We start from the raw sequence: 17,357 nt of genomic DNA on the forward strand, positions 1-17,357 counted from the left end.
ATCGTACGTTGCCGCAATGCACACTGGGAAATGTAGGCGGACGGCACATGCGCCGTTCAAAAAAAACGTCAATCACGTCAGGTCAAACAAAATTATAATAAAACACGCCTCCTCAGCCTATTTTGAATTAGGCCTTGCGCCCGCCGCATTTACGCTACGCCGCCTTAAGTTAGGAGGCAAGTACTTTGAGAATACAGTACTTGCCTCTCTGACTTAAGGCGGCGTAGCGTAAATACGATACGCTACGCCGCCTTAAAGTTGCGGCAATCTCTGTGAATCTACCTATAATCTACCTATAAAGATAAAAAAATGTTTTTTAAATAACAAACATGTTATACTTACCTCAACTGTGCAGCTCATTTTGCCCAGAGTGGCCCCGAACCTGGTCTTCTGGGGTCCTTCAGCGGCTGTCTCGGCTCCTCCCAGCAAGAATTCACCACCTTCATGCGAGCTCGCATGGTGGTAAGTTCTTGCGGGCTCGCTCCAGTGATACAGCCGGTGGCTATAGCCGCTCACTGTATCACTCGGCCCCGCCCTCCGTCGCGTCATTGGATGTGATTGACAGCAGCGCAAGCCAATGGCTGCGCTGCTTTCAATCAACTAATGAATGAGGCGAGATGCCGGCCGAGTAGCTTGCGCGTTCACGGCGCGGGATTTTGGAGGGGTCAGGTAAGTAAACGGGGGGCTCGGGGGGGCGCTATTTTACAGATGTTTTTTCACCTTAATGCATAGAATGCATTAAGGTGAAAAAACTTTTACCTTTACAACCCCTTTAATTGGATTTCTAGCATTTGTTTACATTCAGTTCTAATCCTGGAAATTCAGTGCTGACTTGTATATCAACTAGTATGTGAGGAGAACCTACAGGGTTCTATTTATCAAGGCACCATTATGGTCGTTCACGCCTTTTCAACTGCTCATTCCACGCCTATCCACCAAGTCATCATTTGCCTTTTTTATAAACTTTCCCCACTGCTCACATCCGGTGGGATTTGCTGGTTTTTGATTGACGTTTTGATCTCTCCAAATCCTATAATTGTCTGGATCAGAGAATGTGCCCCACATTCAGTGGTGATCTGTCACTTCTGTTGGTTAGCATTCATGACTACAATATTTGATGGCCTCAAATTTCCTGGGCTTTAAATACAAGTTGACAGTGGATTTGTGTTATGACTGGTCGGACACAAACAGCTGAACTTTCCCTAGTTTTAAAATTTGGCTAAATAGCGGTGGGGGAGGTGGGGGCGCACGGAGGCACAGGTCGCAATTGAGGTCAGTAATTGAGGCCGCGGCTTTGCGGCCTTGTGAAGTCCCAAGCTCTTCCTTCTGTCAGCTGGCGCCATCTGGTGGTTGCCGTTGGCATTACAAGTCAAACAGCAATTCTAATATGTCATGTTTCACTATTTTCACTGCCATCTCCTTCCCTCTAATTAGAACCCCCAAACATGATATACATTTTTTATTCTAACACCCTAGAGAATAAAATGGCGATCGTTGCAATACTTTCTGTCATGCCGTATTTGCGCAGTGCACTTTTTTGGGAAAAAAAATACACTTTTTTAATAAAAAAATAAGACAACAGTAAAGTTATCCCAATTTACAGGACGGGGCGTGTTTTCTGGCTCCTAACTTTTTTAGCTGGCTCCTAGATTCCAAGCAAATTTGTCAAACCCTGACCTACAGTATACTACTGCCACCACCAGGCACCTTCATACATACTGTATATGATAATTCAGATTATTTATTGAACCAGCAGTTCTATTGGACAGGTAATCTGTTACACAACCAGGCCTTTGCTTAATCAAGCAAATTTATAGTATAGTTTAATGTTTTTCTGCAGAGCTTCCAGGATAGATCAGAGCGATTCAGTGCATCAGAGGTAACCAATCAGAATCACTCTGATCCAACCCAGAAGCACTGCAGAAGGGGAAGAAGAGTGAAGGGTTTCAACTACCCTGACCACTACACGGGCTCATCACCCAAAGAGGAAATTACAGTGGATATCTGGGAGTGTGAAAGCTGTAGGGAGTTAGTTCATCTTTTAATTGTTTTTAAAAAAGGTGAACTTATGCCGCATACACACGATCAGACATTCCGACAACAAAACCGTGGATTTTTTTTCCCCAACGGATTGTTCGCTCAAACTTGTCTTGCATACACATGGTCACACAAATGTTGTCGGAAATTCCGTACGTCAAGAACGCGGTCACGTACAACACTACGATGAGCTGAGAAAAATGGAGTTCAGTTATTCCGAGCATGCTTCGAATTAATTCTGAGCATGCGTAGGATTTTTGTGCCTTCGGAATTGCATACAGACGATCAGAAAAATTAAGAACCAGCTCCCAAACATTTGTTCTCGGAAAATTCCGACAGCAAATGTCCGATGGAGCGTACACACGGGCAGAATATCCAACCAAAAGCTCACATCGAACATTCGTTGTCGGAAATTCCGACCGTGTGTACGCGGCATGACACTTTAAGCCCACTATTGACTTTTTTAAATCACATTTTCATTTATACTGGCTTCAAAGTAACAAATGCAATAATTAAAAATCTGCATGAAAGATTTTGTGTAGTTAACATTTTTTATATATAAATGTCTATAAATCAAACCAGACGGAAGAACGACTGCAGAGAAAAGAGAGACAGAGGGATTTAGATCAAATGAAGGACAGTTGGGAGCTATGTATGTGCTCCAGCAGGCAGTATACAATGTCTAAGGAACCCACTGGTTTACTTTAATTGCCATAGAAAGTATGGCTTTTATTTGGCTGTGATGCCATAGCATAAATATTCAAAGCCATGGTGTCACTCTTGCAAAATACAGTATATTTGGAGAACATTAAAGTCGCTTTGAGTGTTTTTCCATGACTGAATTCATTTCTTTCATAGAAAAAAAACAGCTGGAAAGCTTAATGGGAACAACTTCAGGTTTATACTTAATTTGTTAAAAACCATCACCGCCTCTAAAAATTCTCTGTCTTTTTTTAACCATTCATATTCTCTCACTAGAGAAAGTGATTGGCTAAAGAAATCTGGGACTAATAATGACACTTATCAACATCTTATACCATAAGTGCTAAAATAGCGGCAGGAAGCACATACTGATGGTATGAGGCAGAAAAAGAACAAGCCATCATTCTCTACCAGGCACGGGTCTTCACCACCATCACCTCAACAATAAGCTGGCATAAGCTGATGGGCGTTAGGGTCTTCCTTCTGCCCCTCATATGCTGCTACTTGAATCTGCATGCACGTTTTTCACTAGGGCATGCCCAAAACTAATTTAATTTTTTATTTTCAGCCAACTTCAACAATTCCCAACAGGAATTTCAAATACCGTATTTTCCGGCGTATAAGATGACCTTTTGTACTTAAAAGTATGCCCCAAAACTCGGGGGTCGTCTTATACGCCGGTGCCTGTATGTAGATTCTCAGTCAGATTGCGGATGTCCATTGTTCAAAAGCCGCGCCACCTCCACGTGCTGTTCCGTGATAGGCAGAACACTAAATTTTACCAGCAGAGCCTCTGTTCAGTGTTCCGCCTATTACTGATGTCTTCTCATCCTCGGCCTCGGACGAGAGAACATCTGTGATAGGCAGAACTCTAAACACAGACTCTGCTGGGAAACTGAGTGTTCCGCCTATCACGGAACAGCACAAGGAGGAGGCGCGGCTTTTGAACAATGGACGCCCGCAATCTGACTAAGACTCTGCATGTCTGGGATAAGGTAGGTGAGGCATGCAATGGAACAGTGAGGCATGCAATGGCACAGTGAGGCATGCAATGGCACAGTGAAGCATGTAATGGCACAGTGAGACATGCAATGGCACAATGAGGCATGTAATGGCACAGTGAAGCATGTAATGGCACAGTGAGACATGCAATGGCACAGTGAGGCATGTAATGGCACAGTGATATTTGAAAAAAGCTGAATGAAGCTTGTTTCTGTCAGCGGTTGTTCCTGTCAGCGGTTGTTCCGGCTACCCCTCAGCTTCCAGAAAGACTAGTAGGAAGGGGGTCGTATTATACGGCGAGTATATCCCAAAACCAACATTTTAGCTGGAAAATTATACGCCGGCAAATACGGTATGTAAGTAATTTCCAAAATCTAATCAAGCTACCAACCTATGAGTGAAAATGACCACCAGTCAAAATTAGACTTGAGTTTAACTAATGCAATTTTGGGTTTGCAAAATGTAAATTTGATTGATTTTTTTTTATTTCAATTACCATTATGTCATTGAAATGGGAGCTTAATAAAGTAAAGTTGAAGGAAAATTGTGATCAAATTGAAGGGAAATTAAAATGCAATTTTGACTCTGTTATTATAATATCTATTATTATCATATCAATTGCTTTGAATCTTCAATGGAACAATTTCAACAAATGAAGTTTGATTGTTTAATTGTATTGCCATACATATGGCTGTTTGTAAGATGTGCATAATATTGTAATGAAAAGGAAGAAACAAAAGTGTCTTGGGCACCCAGTGTTCTAAAGGCGAAGTTCCCCTTTAATGGAAGTTGTGGGATTTGTTCTTCATTACACAGTATATTTATGTTTGTGTGATTCCTGATAAATGGCTGTATGTGTGAGTGGTAAATGAAGCGATATAATACTGAAAAGGCTGTACAATGTGCTGTTGCTTGGTTGCAGTACACTCCTGCTTTCCTGGTGCCATATGTCTCATTATAAGCACATATCACTGTAACAGGGTCTTATCTACCGGAGTGATTAGCATATTGCTGCTCTTTTTTTAACATATGGATTGGGATAATATCTATGCCACTATTAAAGGTGAAGGCAGTCTTACATTTTACAACACAGATATGTAAATGTGATAAGTTGTTTGTAATGGAACAAGGCAAAAATAAATTAGTAGCTGCATAAATAGACAGTGAATAATATATAATTGTATTAACGAGAGTGGATCATTTCTCAAAGATGTAATTCTTAGCCTACTTTAGCCTCATCTCTTGACTAAGCAAAATGTATAAATAGCCCTGTTATAGTTGGATCGGTGGCCTCCCTCTTCCTTGGTGTAGTTTTTTATCCACAGAATATGAAGCCACGTAGAATGCAGGAAGATATATTTGGTTAAACAGGTTTTTTTTTTTTGTAACTACATGAGACTTGAACTGGAAAGCCGTCGAGTCTGGTCTTCACCTAAAGTGCTGGTCCATGATAGTTCCAACAGACATAGTAGGGATCTGATGACATTGTCGGAAGGAAGGATTTTATTTATGATGAAGCACCTGTCAGCCTGATGTTGGGGTGGCCGGGGGAAACATTTTGTCAGTACTTTGTATGGTCAGCTCTAGCCCAGTTTGAAGTAATTTCATCAGCAGAATTGAAAAAGCTCAGAGCCTGTCTACAAAGACCCAAAATCAACCACTGTAAACGATGGATCCTTCAGGCCTTGTACACACGGTCGGAACAAACCGATGTGACTGGTCCGTCGGACCGTTTTCATCGGTTCACCTCTGAAGTGGCTGTACGGCCTGATATGTGTACACACCGTCAGTCCAAAATCCGATCGGGTCAGAACGCGGTGACGTCAAACACGCGACGTGCTGAATAAAACGAAGTTCAATGCTTCCAAGCATGCTTCGACTTGATTCTGAGCATGCGCAGGTTTTGAACCAATGCTTTTCTGTACTAACCATCTTTTTTTTCCGATCCGGCAGCGGTCCATCGGTTCGGTTTTGAAGCATGTTTTAAAATTCTGGACCGAAGGAAAACAGACCGATGGCCTATACACACGGTCGGTTTGGTCCGATGAAACTGAACTTCGGTTCATTCTCATCGGTTCGGTCCGACCGTGTGTACGGGGCCTCATACTTGCCAAGAGCCCTTTGGTGGTGAATGGGAGGATGAAGCATCACCAATAGCTGATATAGTCAATGTGTAACTAATTGTATTAGGTCAGAGCTGGGTTTCAATGAGTATAAGTCAGTGGTATGGCCACATATGGGATTTTTTTAAGTAAGCTGTTGTGCTTTTAAGTGGGGAAATATTGTTCTCTTGTGTATCTGTGCTCTACACTTGACTATAAGAAATTATTAAGTATAATATTTACAGAACCTCAAAGCTAGCTCAGCCAGTCCCATAGAATAACATGGGATTTAAAATAAAGATATCGGCTTATGGAGATTTTGGTTGTTGTGGTCTGAAAAGCCTCCCTAGTACATCCTGCGCTGGGTATATTTTGTCTGTTTAAATTCATCCCGTTGTGTGGTTATTGTGGGAGTTCAGGGTGCTTAGAAGCAATATTCATTTTTATTTCACAGATGACAGTATGGAGTATCAAAATATAAATCTTCTAGGAGTGAAGTACAATAAATTGTTACTTTGAGAGTGTTTTCAAAAAAAGTGCAAAAAAAAACAACTAACATAATTTATTTTTGTGTATTTTGTTTGGACTGTATACTTAAAAAAATCTCCTCTCGACCCAATCCAATCTATGTGGTTAACATGTATAGGTTGGCCTCAGCCTTGCATCACTCCACACACCATGTCCTCTGACATGTTTCACCCCACCCACTGGGGCTTAGTCATATAGGTAAATGGTGGGTGGGGCGACACATGTCAGAGGACATGGCGTGTGGAGTGATTACATATTAACCAAATAGTCTGCATAGGATTGAGCAGCATTTTTTTTTAACTATGCTATACACTACTGGATGGTGACTGTAGTTGCACATAAAAGGGTGGTTGGACTGTGCCTCCCAATAAGCATGATTTGCTTGGCCTAGGCCAAGAATCTCCAAACTACAGGCTACGGGCCACAACTAACTCGCTACACGATTTTATGTGGCCAGCAGCTAGATCAGTGGTGTATACTCAATCGTCTCTTCTTCTCCCCAACTCCATAGTCTCCAGTGCATATTACCCCCAGCTACAATGTCATCATTCCCATTCTTGTTTGCTTGGACTGCAGCCTTCCTTGCCCCAGCCTTCACGGAAGGACAAAACTTTCTCTGTACAGACCTACTCAACCTCCCGACTCCCACTCTGCTGCTACAACCACACTGTAAGCTTTACAGTGGGGCAACTCTAATGGGAACCGTGAGTAAGAGCGGGATCGGATGGGGACTCTGATATACGTGGGACTGTGATGGGGACCTTGTAAGAAGGGCTCATTCATTTATAAAACATTGTTTTTCCTGCAAACATTAGTAACATTTATGATATTGCCCTCATACTGAAAAGTTTGTAGACCCCATGGCCTAGAATAACTTTTGGGCTTATGAGTATGCAAAGGGGAAATAAAGAACATTGCATGGCATGACATTGGCCAACAGGCAATCCAATCACTTGGCCTTTTATGTACTTTTAGTACATATGCATTTAAAGGATGTTCCAAAAAAGAGTTAAAACTAAGAACCCTAGTACTGAAAGTGCCAACTACCAACTTTCCTAGGCATACATATGGGTCTACCAGATTTTACAAAAGAGTTAGGCCGCGTACACACGACCGGTTTTCTCGGCAGAATTCAGCAAGAAACTCGATGGGAGACGTATTCTGCCGAGAAAAACGGTCGTGTGTACACTTTTCGCGGAGAAACCCGTCGGGAAACTCGTCAAGCCAAAAAGAGAGCATGTTCTCTATTTCCTCGTTGGGCAATGGGAACATTTGGCTCGACGAGTTTTTTGACAGCCGAACAAGGAACTCGACGGGGAAAACGATGTGTTTCGCCCGTCGAGTTTCTCGGTCGTGTGTATGCGGCCTAAGAAATCTGCCCACATGTTCATAGTATTGTATTTGGTTACATGTTACTGGTGAATTATTTCAGTATGTAGTATTTCAGTGTTCGTGAATTTATTTTGTTATAGGTAGAAACACATGGACATACAGTCACTGAGAAGGCAGAGACTAATTACTATCATTTGCTGCTCAGACTAGAACAGTTAAAAGAGACCTGTCATCAGTCAGGCTAAAGGTTCTAATTAATAGTAAGACAGATGTTGAATGTGTCTACAAAGGCCTTGTGTTTGTACATGAAATGCTTGTAAGAGTTAATAGACCTCTGAACCTGAATTAGCTTACTGTCAATAGCTAATTCACTTGTTCTGCAGGGTTGGCCTTACCACCAAAAGCAAACATTCCTGACAGCCTTTATAGGGACACTGACTAAATGTCTATTAACAGCTAAATAGTCTGGGCCAGTCTATTGTTTGCAACTACATTTATCAAGTTCATATATTATATCACATTTGGCAGAGTTTATTGTCAGGTCCTTTAGCAATGTTTATTTTTTTTTTAGTTTTTTGAATTAAAACTAGATTTTTATTCTAATACATACTTTAACAAATCAGTTTATTTATTTTAAACATAAAAGTTTCCCACCCTTCACATCTCTGTTCAAGTGCAACTTCTCTCTGTCAGTCCATTCAGCAGCGTTATTTACATAGTATTCAGTGCATTTTTATAGCACTGATCGCTGTATAAATGACAATGGTCCCAAAATAGCATCAAAAGTGTCCGATGTGTCCACCATAATGTCGCAGTCACGATAAAAATCGCTGATCGCCACCATTACTAGTAAAAAAAAAAAATATCAATAAAAATGCCATAAAATTATGCTATAACTTTTGCGCAAACCGATCAATAAACGCTTATTGCAAAAAAAATTACCAAAAATATTTAGAAGAATACGTATCAGCCTAAACTGAGGAAAGCATTATTTTTTTTATATACTTTTGGGGGATATTTATTATAGCAAAAAGTAAAAATTATTGCTTTTCTTTTAAATTGTCGCTCTATTTTTGTTTATAGCAAAATAAATAAAAACCACAGAGGTGATCAAATACCACCAAAAGAAAGCTATATTTGTGGGGAAAAAAGGACGTCTATTTTGTTTGGGAGCCACGTCGCATGATCGTGCAACTGCCAGTTAAAGCGACGCAGCGCCGAATCGCAAAAAGTGCTCCGTTCATTTGGCAGCCAAATCCTCTGGGGCTCAAGTGGTTAAAGAACCTATATTTCTGTAAAGGAATAAAGACACCCATGTTCATAGACCCTTTTAATACCGTGTGATGTATCAGTAACTATAATGTCTTCCTTCCTTCTGTAGTATGGTCCTGTGTCTAGCTATATAACAGGTGTGGCAGTGCATTACCCAGAGGCATTGTACTGATTTGTTTTGTGCGGCTATGTGGGAGGATAAATCAGATACAGCGGTGGGAGGTCCTCCTGCTATGTGGAGGGATGCTGTTCATAGAAGTAAAGAAAATACAGTTCTATAACCCCAGGAGGAGAAACATGAAGCGATTTGAGATTTCCACTTAGCGCGCCTTCCTAGCTTTTGCTGCCACGCTGTGCTTCGAAAGACCGTCACAAACCAGGTTAGGATGATGATCTCTCAAAAATGTCAAATAAACATGCGAACGATCATTGATTTCATTTGTAGAAGTCGGCAGCTGACGGTATGGCGGTGATATCGAACAGCGCTGTAAACAAAAGTCCCGTGTGAGACATTCCACCTGCAGCATGCTTATAAATGTCTAGCTCACGGTAAAAGACATGTTTAATTGTTCCACAGCTTCCCTCCCTACCTTGTCACTCAAATGCCATCCTAACCGCAGGTTAAAGACGAAAAAAAGTAAATCAGTGTTTCGGGAGACATGACTCACAATGGATTTTCCCCATTTTCTTGTTTCACATCCTGTAATGAGGGCTTAGTGTGCGCTAATCTAATCTTCTCATAAAACGGTAACAGTAAAATGCATTGTAAATTTATTTATTTTGGTTAAAGGCTGTCAGTTTAGGTATTTTTGTTTTGTTTTGTGTGTTCAGGGGGAAGCACACTGTGGCTTCTTTAGATGTACGCCTTCATCCTTCATTTACTAATTCCTAACAGGAATAGTGATCTGCTTTAGGACCCATTCACACCATTTATTTGTGGCAATATGCGTGTTACCATGCCGGACATGGAAGGCTCAGCAACGCACATTAAATGCTCAGGAAGAGGTGCAGGTATGGGGGACCGGCCTTGTCAAGAGGAGGAAGCCTGCAGGAGCAAGTAATGTGGTATTTCACCTTTTTCCTATCCACTAATAAATCAAACAGGGCAAATGTGACCCTACTGAAGGATATATTTTTCTCACAGCCTAAAGTTCAGCTTTAAAGCAGATCTTCACTGCATCTGAGCACCAAAAACCAAAAACACTATATACCGTATTTATTGGGGTATAGCGCGCTCCCGCGTATAGCGGGCACCCCTAAATTTGCCCAGAAATTCATGTGAAAAAAAGATTTTTGTACTTACAGTTTGGTGTCTTGCATGGCGTCCATCGGCGGCCTCGTCGGGTCCGGCGTCCGTCTGCGGCTTCGGGTGTCCTCTTCGTCGGGTCCGGCGTCCTTCTGCGGCGTCCTCCCCGCTCGTTTCCCGCTTTCCCGCGCAGAGTTTGAATACTGCGCCGGCATATACCGAGCGCAGTACACTCGCGTATAGTCGCCAATGCTCGGCTACTCTCGCGCTGACGTCCTGGACGTACAGGACGTGAGCGCGAGTGTAGCCGAGACTGCCCGACTATACACGAGTGTACTGCGCTCGGTATATGCCGGCGCAGTATTCAAACTCGGCGCGGGAAAGCGGGTATCTGCGTATATCGCGCACCCACGATATTGCCCTGATGTTCAGGGCAAAATAGTGCGCGGTATACACCGATAAATACGGTAATTCATTTTTACTATTGAAAGCAAACTCCTCCATCCATCTATGTCTCCATGCTTTATTTGGTTGAAAAATCACTTTGAACAAAACCCCCCTAGCATTTTCGGTTGTGGCCATCTTGATTAAGGGCAAATGATTCATGAAGCATTTACTTCCTGGAATCCATATGCCCTTAGCTCCAGCATGCATGCAGGTGTTCTAATTAAAGTGTCGAATCTGGCAGAATGAGCAACCCACGTCACTTCCATTTTCTTTAGCCTGGGTTTACACTGCTGCGATCTTAGAGATTGCATGTGATTTGGACCCGCATTGCAGGTGCCGATCACATGCTAACTCTGAGCAACGCAAGTTCAGCCATACAGTTGTATGGCTGAACTTGCATTAGATTCACACATAAAATAGTGCAGGGACTTGTTTTTCCCTGCAATAGAATCGGATCGCATGGGTGTTCTCTCCTACACGATCCGATTCCTGTATGAGTTCACAGTTCGCACTGCGATCTGTGAATAAAACTTTGTTAATGACACCTACAGTGGTTTGCATAAGGCAGTATGAACTGCCTGCAGGAGAGGAGCAATGCAGGAACCAGTGCTGTAATTGCGCTGGTTCCCGCATCGCATGAGTGTGAACCTAGGTTTAAACCATCATGAATTGCAGATTTTGACAAATTGCTGTTTGTTTTCACAAATTGTTTGGACACAACACCGACAACCAAATAGAGACCGTTGCACGATATTGTGAGTGGAGATTGTAATGCCCCATACATGCCTGACGAAGGGGCCCTGCGTGGCTCCGAAACGTTGCACTCTCTTTGTGTTGTGATCATGCAACAAATCATCCGTTTGGATGCTATTTACGTCGTTCCATGGTGTGCTGGCAAATATTTCTACTGTAATGCCCCATACACACGATCGGAATTTCCGATGGAAAAAGTCTGATGGACTTTTTCCATCAGATTTTCCAATCGTGTGTAGCTCCATCTGAGATTTTTCATCGGAAATTCCGATGAAATCCATCGGAGTTAGATATAGAACATGTTCTATTTTTTTCCTGAGGGAATTCTGACGTGATTTGGCCGGGCAAAAGCCTGATTGTGTGTACGCGGCATTACTCTGTGTGGCCGGCTCCTTGGCGGCTACAACTTTGTCCTCGTTAGACTCTGTGCTGTGAAAACAGCAAAATGGTCCTGTACCAGACTGTATTCGGTAGCCAGTGTTGTGTCTAAACACCAATTTGTCTAAATCAGCAATTACTGATGTTTTAAAGAAAATTAAAGTGACATGGTTTGATTTTCTGCCAAGTTGCCTATTTTGACAGTGCACCGGACAGTGTGCATAGCTGAGAAAACCCCTCCTTTCCTCCTAAAGACTCCTTGGATGTATGACATCATTTGCCTTGACAATAAACCAGGAAGTAACTAAAGAAATGTAAAAAAAAAAGTTTAAAACAAGTAAATATGATATACTTTCTTATCTATTTACTAATACTAGAAGCATGAGTATGAAAAATGATCAATGTTGATTAGGAGAGTCAAGTTCCATATTAGCAAGACCAAACCAATAACAAGAGGAACTTCGCCCCCAGTTTCTTTTTTTTCTATCCCCTCTTATCCTTTTTGAAGAGTTCTCATCAAAAAACATACTAACATGCCCAATGAATCCAGCGCTGTCCTGCTGTAGTCTGCCACACGCCACACGCTGGGTCCTGCTCCGCCATCTCCCTTTCTTATATCATTGGGAGCTGTCTGTCTTTTCAGGGTCCTTGCAGCTGGCCCTCCGATAATGCGATACTCCAGGATGGCCCCAGCTGCTGTGTGTCCTAAGAGGCTGAAGGGACGTGTCATTTTTGTCTAGGTAATAATGGAGACAGTTGGGAGGGCAAATTAAGGAAAATGTAAACAAAACCTAAAGAAAAAAGAAGGTCAGGTTTTTTTTTTAAATAGTGTGGGGGGGATTTGAAGTGGAGATAAAATCTTTTAAAGCGAAGTTCCACCCAAAAGTGGAACTTCCGCTTCAAGTACTCCTCACCCCCTTACATTACACATTTGTGATGTCATTTTTTTTAGGGGGGTTCTTCTTTTTGGAGGGACTTCCTGTCCCACTTCCTCCTTCTGCCTACGAGCCGCCTAGACGACTCTTCCTCTCCCCCTAGGTGGCCCTTCCCTCTAGGCGATCTTCTGGGACAAGTGACAGGTTCCAGAGGATCGCCTGTCCACTCCGACTCGCGCAGTACGCGCCCGGCCGTGAAACCACAAGCTGTCATGGCCAAGAGCCCACAGTTCTAATGACGGCGCCAAGGAGAGGAGCTGGCCTCCGTGCGGCCACATCGATGGACCACGGGACAGGTGAGTGGCTGTTTATTAAAAGTCAACAGCTATACTTTTTGTAGCTGCTGATTTTTAATAAACTAAAAATTGCCTGAAACTCCAAGTGAGGGTCCGCTTTCACTGCGCTATCTTCGTTAGTATGAGATGTGACCGGTTGCTATAGGTTTCTGGACTTTTTAAATCTCCATTACTCTTGAAGTTCCTTACATAAATTCTAATATTAAATGACTTTAAACAGCAATACCTTTGTAATTATTTTGAATGTTGAAAAGAATTTGAAGTGCTACTTTAAGAAAATCCCAGGATATCTTTTTTGCACCTAGGGATTAAGTGAGTGACTAGATGAGTCCACAGCGGGAGCCTTGCTGGTGGTGATGTGTCATATCTCTCCCTGAGTGTTTTATCTTCTAGCAATGCCACTAAATTATGTCTTGCATCTCGCAGCAGGCATAAAAGTAAACCTAGGCAAGTGAGGATATATTTTACTGGATAGGAGGCATACATCTTCCTAACAATGTAACGTCTGTCGTCGGGAAGTGTTCCAGGCACCACAGACACTTGGAAGTGTTTATTTTTAGAAAGGCCTGTCTTCACTACACGTTCTACCAAGAATGTAAGATTAGGGAGAATATTATGGATTATCATTTAAATGCAGAATTTCTTCTTCTTCTTTTTTTTTTATTATTAGTAGTAGTATTATTATTATTATTATAAAAACACTGTTTTCCCCTAGAGATGGGACTTTTAAGGCACAGGCGTGTAACAAAACAGTATAAAATTCAAGTTTAATAGTATCAAAAAAGTACATATAGTAAGACAAAAGTAAAATTAAAAGGCAGTTTAAGCTAAACATGCTGAGCTAGCACACAAAAGGGTAGCAGAGTAAACCATGTATATGATAACATGAGGCAATATACAGGGTGGGCCATTTATATGGATACACCTTAATAAAATGGGAATGGTTGATGATATTAACTTCCTGTTTGTGGCACATTAGTATATGTGAGGGGGGAAACTTTTCAAATGGGTGGTGACCATGGCGGCCATTTTGAAGTCGGCCATTTTGAATCCAACTTTTGTTTTTTCAATAGGAAGAGGGTCATGTGACACATCAAACCTATTGGGAATTTCACAAGAAAAACAATGGTGTGCTTGGTTTTTACGTAACTTTATTCTTGAATGAGTTATTTACAAGTTTCTGACCACTTATAAAACGTGTTCAATGTGCTCTCCAGTGACATGCGGCGAGTGCTACGCTGTGGGCTCTTGCTGAATGAAGCTAGGACAGCCACTGATGTTTCTTCATTAGACCCCTTTCACACTGGATACGCCTATAGTGGAGCGTTAAAATCGCGGTAAAACACTGCTATTTTACCGCAATTTTACCGCGATTTTAACGCTCCGCTATAGGCGTATCCAGTGTGAAAGGGGTCTAATAAAGAAACATCAGTGGCTGTCCTAGCTTCATTCAGCAAGAGCCCACAGCGTAGCACTCGCCGCATGTCACTGGAGAGCACATTGAACACATTTTATAAGTGGTCAGAAACTTGTAAATAACTCATGAAAGAATAAAGTTACGTTAAAACCAATCACACCATTGTTTTTCTTGTGAAATTCCCAATAAGTTTGATGTGTCACATGACCCTCTTCCTATTGAAAAAACAAAAGTTGGATTCAAAATTAGTGTCAGTGGAAATTTCCTCTTACTGGCTCCAACAGCTGGGCACTGTTCCCTCCATTGACACCAAATGTGGGGCACTGTTCCCACTTTAACCGTAATGCAGCATATAATCGTATTATTTCATACGTGAAATATCAGCATAGCAACTGTTAATCTCATCGGCAGTCATTATAAACAGTATTTGTATTTGCTAATTGCTGGGCCCAACTCTAGGGTCAAATCTCCTCCATCACATCCCTCAATACAATCCTCTGAGTCTCTATAGCCAATGGGGAAGGTTTCATTGTAGAATGGGAAAGCTCAGATACTAAGGTTTTGAATATTGTGCATCTACCTTGGTGCCTGCTTTTAACTCTTCTTTGAAGTTTTTAGCTTTGATTTTAATACAGGTACATTTTAAGTAGCTTGTTCAGCTACACTGATTTTTCTTTGGACTTCAATCCTAAACTGCATTGAGGAACTCTTTGAGAAATAATTAATATACCTCATCAGAAGTATACATTTTTATTATTATCTCAATGGCATGAAAAGGGAGTTGTGAGTTTTTGGCCTATTTCAATGTAAAGTCAGACATAAAACATTTACCAAATCCATTGGGTGAGAGTATGCAGCAGCTGTGTTCCTGTAGGCCTAACTACATGTAATTAATCCCATAGAAATGCTCAAACCTTCCAGGAACCGGTCTATGAATATGAAGATGTGTTTATGTTATAGGAGCTGTTTACAGTGCTGGTTACAGCAAAAAATATTGTTTGATGTGCCAGTCTTTATTTGTTATCCGCTGGAAGGTGTGCATTGCAATACAAAGGAGAGGTGAATATTGTTGAGTGAATTTTAATCAGTGAACGATTATATAATCAGGTAAAACACATATATGTGAATTGTTTACTTGACTTGATATTTGCTAGGTCAGCCAGACCTGAACGTTACCACTGACCACTCTGTGTAAAGTGTATGTGTAAAGTGTATGTCTGAGCAAATAAAAATAAAATAAAAAACACATTCCTGCAAAATCTGTTTACATATGTAACAAGTAGACAACATTACCTGTCGATTCTGCCAAAAATACAGTGAGTTCCTACCTCCGGTTAGAACTGACAACTTTGTCTCTGTTGCACTGAAGTGTTACCAGCTCTGTTTGAGCCCTCCTTTTCTGGAGTACAGAACACCTTATTCTCTAGAGCAGTGGTCTCCAAACTGCAGCCTGCTGCCCAGATGCAGCCCTTTGCCTGTCTTTATTTTGCCCTTGGGGCACTATTCCACCCACTGATACGAGGCACTATTCTTTCCACTGACACCAGTAGTGGGGCATATTTCCTCTTACTGGCTCCAACGGCGGGGCACTGTTCCCTCCATTGACACCAAATGTGGAGCACTGTTCCCACTGAAACCAACAAAGGAACACGATTTCTCCCACTAAAACCAATGATGGAGCGCTATTCCTCCAACTGAAACCAACGAAGGAACACTATTCCTCTCACTGAAACCAAAGAAGGAGCACTATTCCTCCCACTGAAACCAACAAAGGAGCACTATTCCTCCCACTGAAACCAACAATCGAGCACTATTCCTCCCTCTGAAACCAACACATGAGCACTATACTCCCACTGAAACCAACGAAGGAGCACTATTCCTCCCACTGAAACCAATGAAGGAGCACTATTCCTCCTACTGAAACCAACGAAGGAGCACTATTCCTCCCACTGAAACCAACGAAAGAGCGCTATTCCTCCTACTGAAACCAACGATGGAGCGATATTCCTCCCACTGAAACCAACGAAGAAGCGCTATGCCTCCTACTGAAACCAACAATGGAGCGCTATTCCTCCTACTGAAACCAACGAAGGAGCACTATTCCTCCCACTGAAACCAACGAAAGAGCGCTATTCCTCCTACTGAAACCAACGATGGAGCGCTATTCTTCCCACTCAAACCAACGATGAAGCGCTATTCCTCCTACTGAAACCAACGATGGAGCGCTATTCCTCCCACTGAAACCAACGATGAAGCGCTATTTCTCCTACTGAAACCAACGATGGAGCGCTATTCCTCCCACTGAAACCAAAATTGGGGCACTATTCCTCCCACTGACACCAATAATGGGGGAAATGTCATGTTTTACTTCCACTGACCACCAAGTATGAGGATTTGTTTACTACCATTTAAGCTGAGGCATTTTCTACTGCCGGCCACTGTTCCCTCCATTGACACCAAAGGTGGGGCACTATTCATACCGCTAATACCAACGAAGAAGCACTATTCCTCCCACTGAAACCAACGGTGTAGCGCTATTCCTCCCACTGAAACCAACAAAGGAGCACTATTCCTCCCACTGAAACCAACGAAGGAGCACTATTCCTCCCACTGAAACCAATGAAGGAGCACTATTCCTCCCACTGAAACCAACGAAGGAGCACTATTCCTCCCACTGAAACCAACGATGGAGCACTATTCCTCCCACTGAAACCAACGAAGGAGCACTATTCCTCCCACTAATACCAATGATGGGACACTATTCATTTTTTTACTTCCACTGACCAATAAATCTGAGGAATTGTTTACTACCGCTGGGGAATTTTCTACTGCCACTGGCATCAGTTCAGCCCCCCTAAAGTTTGAAGGCGATTGAACTGTCAATTTGCTTAGAAAGTTTGGAGACCCCTG

At 42.1% G+C, this 17,357-nt stretch overlaps 1 protein-coding gene across 8 annotated transcripts in view; it reads left to right on the forward strand.

Moving 5' to 3' along the window:
* Positions 1-17,357, forward strand: part of ROBO1 (roundabout guidance receptor 1) — a 1,468,549-nt gene that overhangs the window by 1,017,336 nt on the left and 433,856 nt on the right. The gene's annotated exons all lie outside the window — the stretch shown is intronic.

Source organism: Rana temporaria, chromosome 2 (genome assembly GCF_905171775.1).
Source record: "Rana temporaria chromosome 2, aRanTem1.1, whole genome shotgun sequence".
In the NCBI taxonomy this organism is placed as follows: domain Eukaryota; kingdom Metazoa; phylum Chordata; class Amphibia; order Anura; family Ranidae; genus Rana; species Rana temporaria.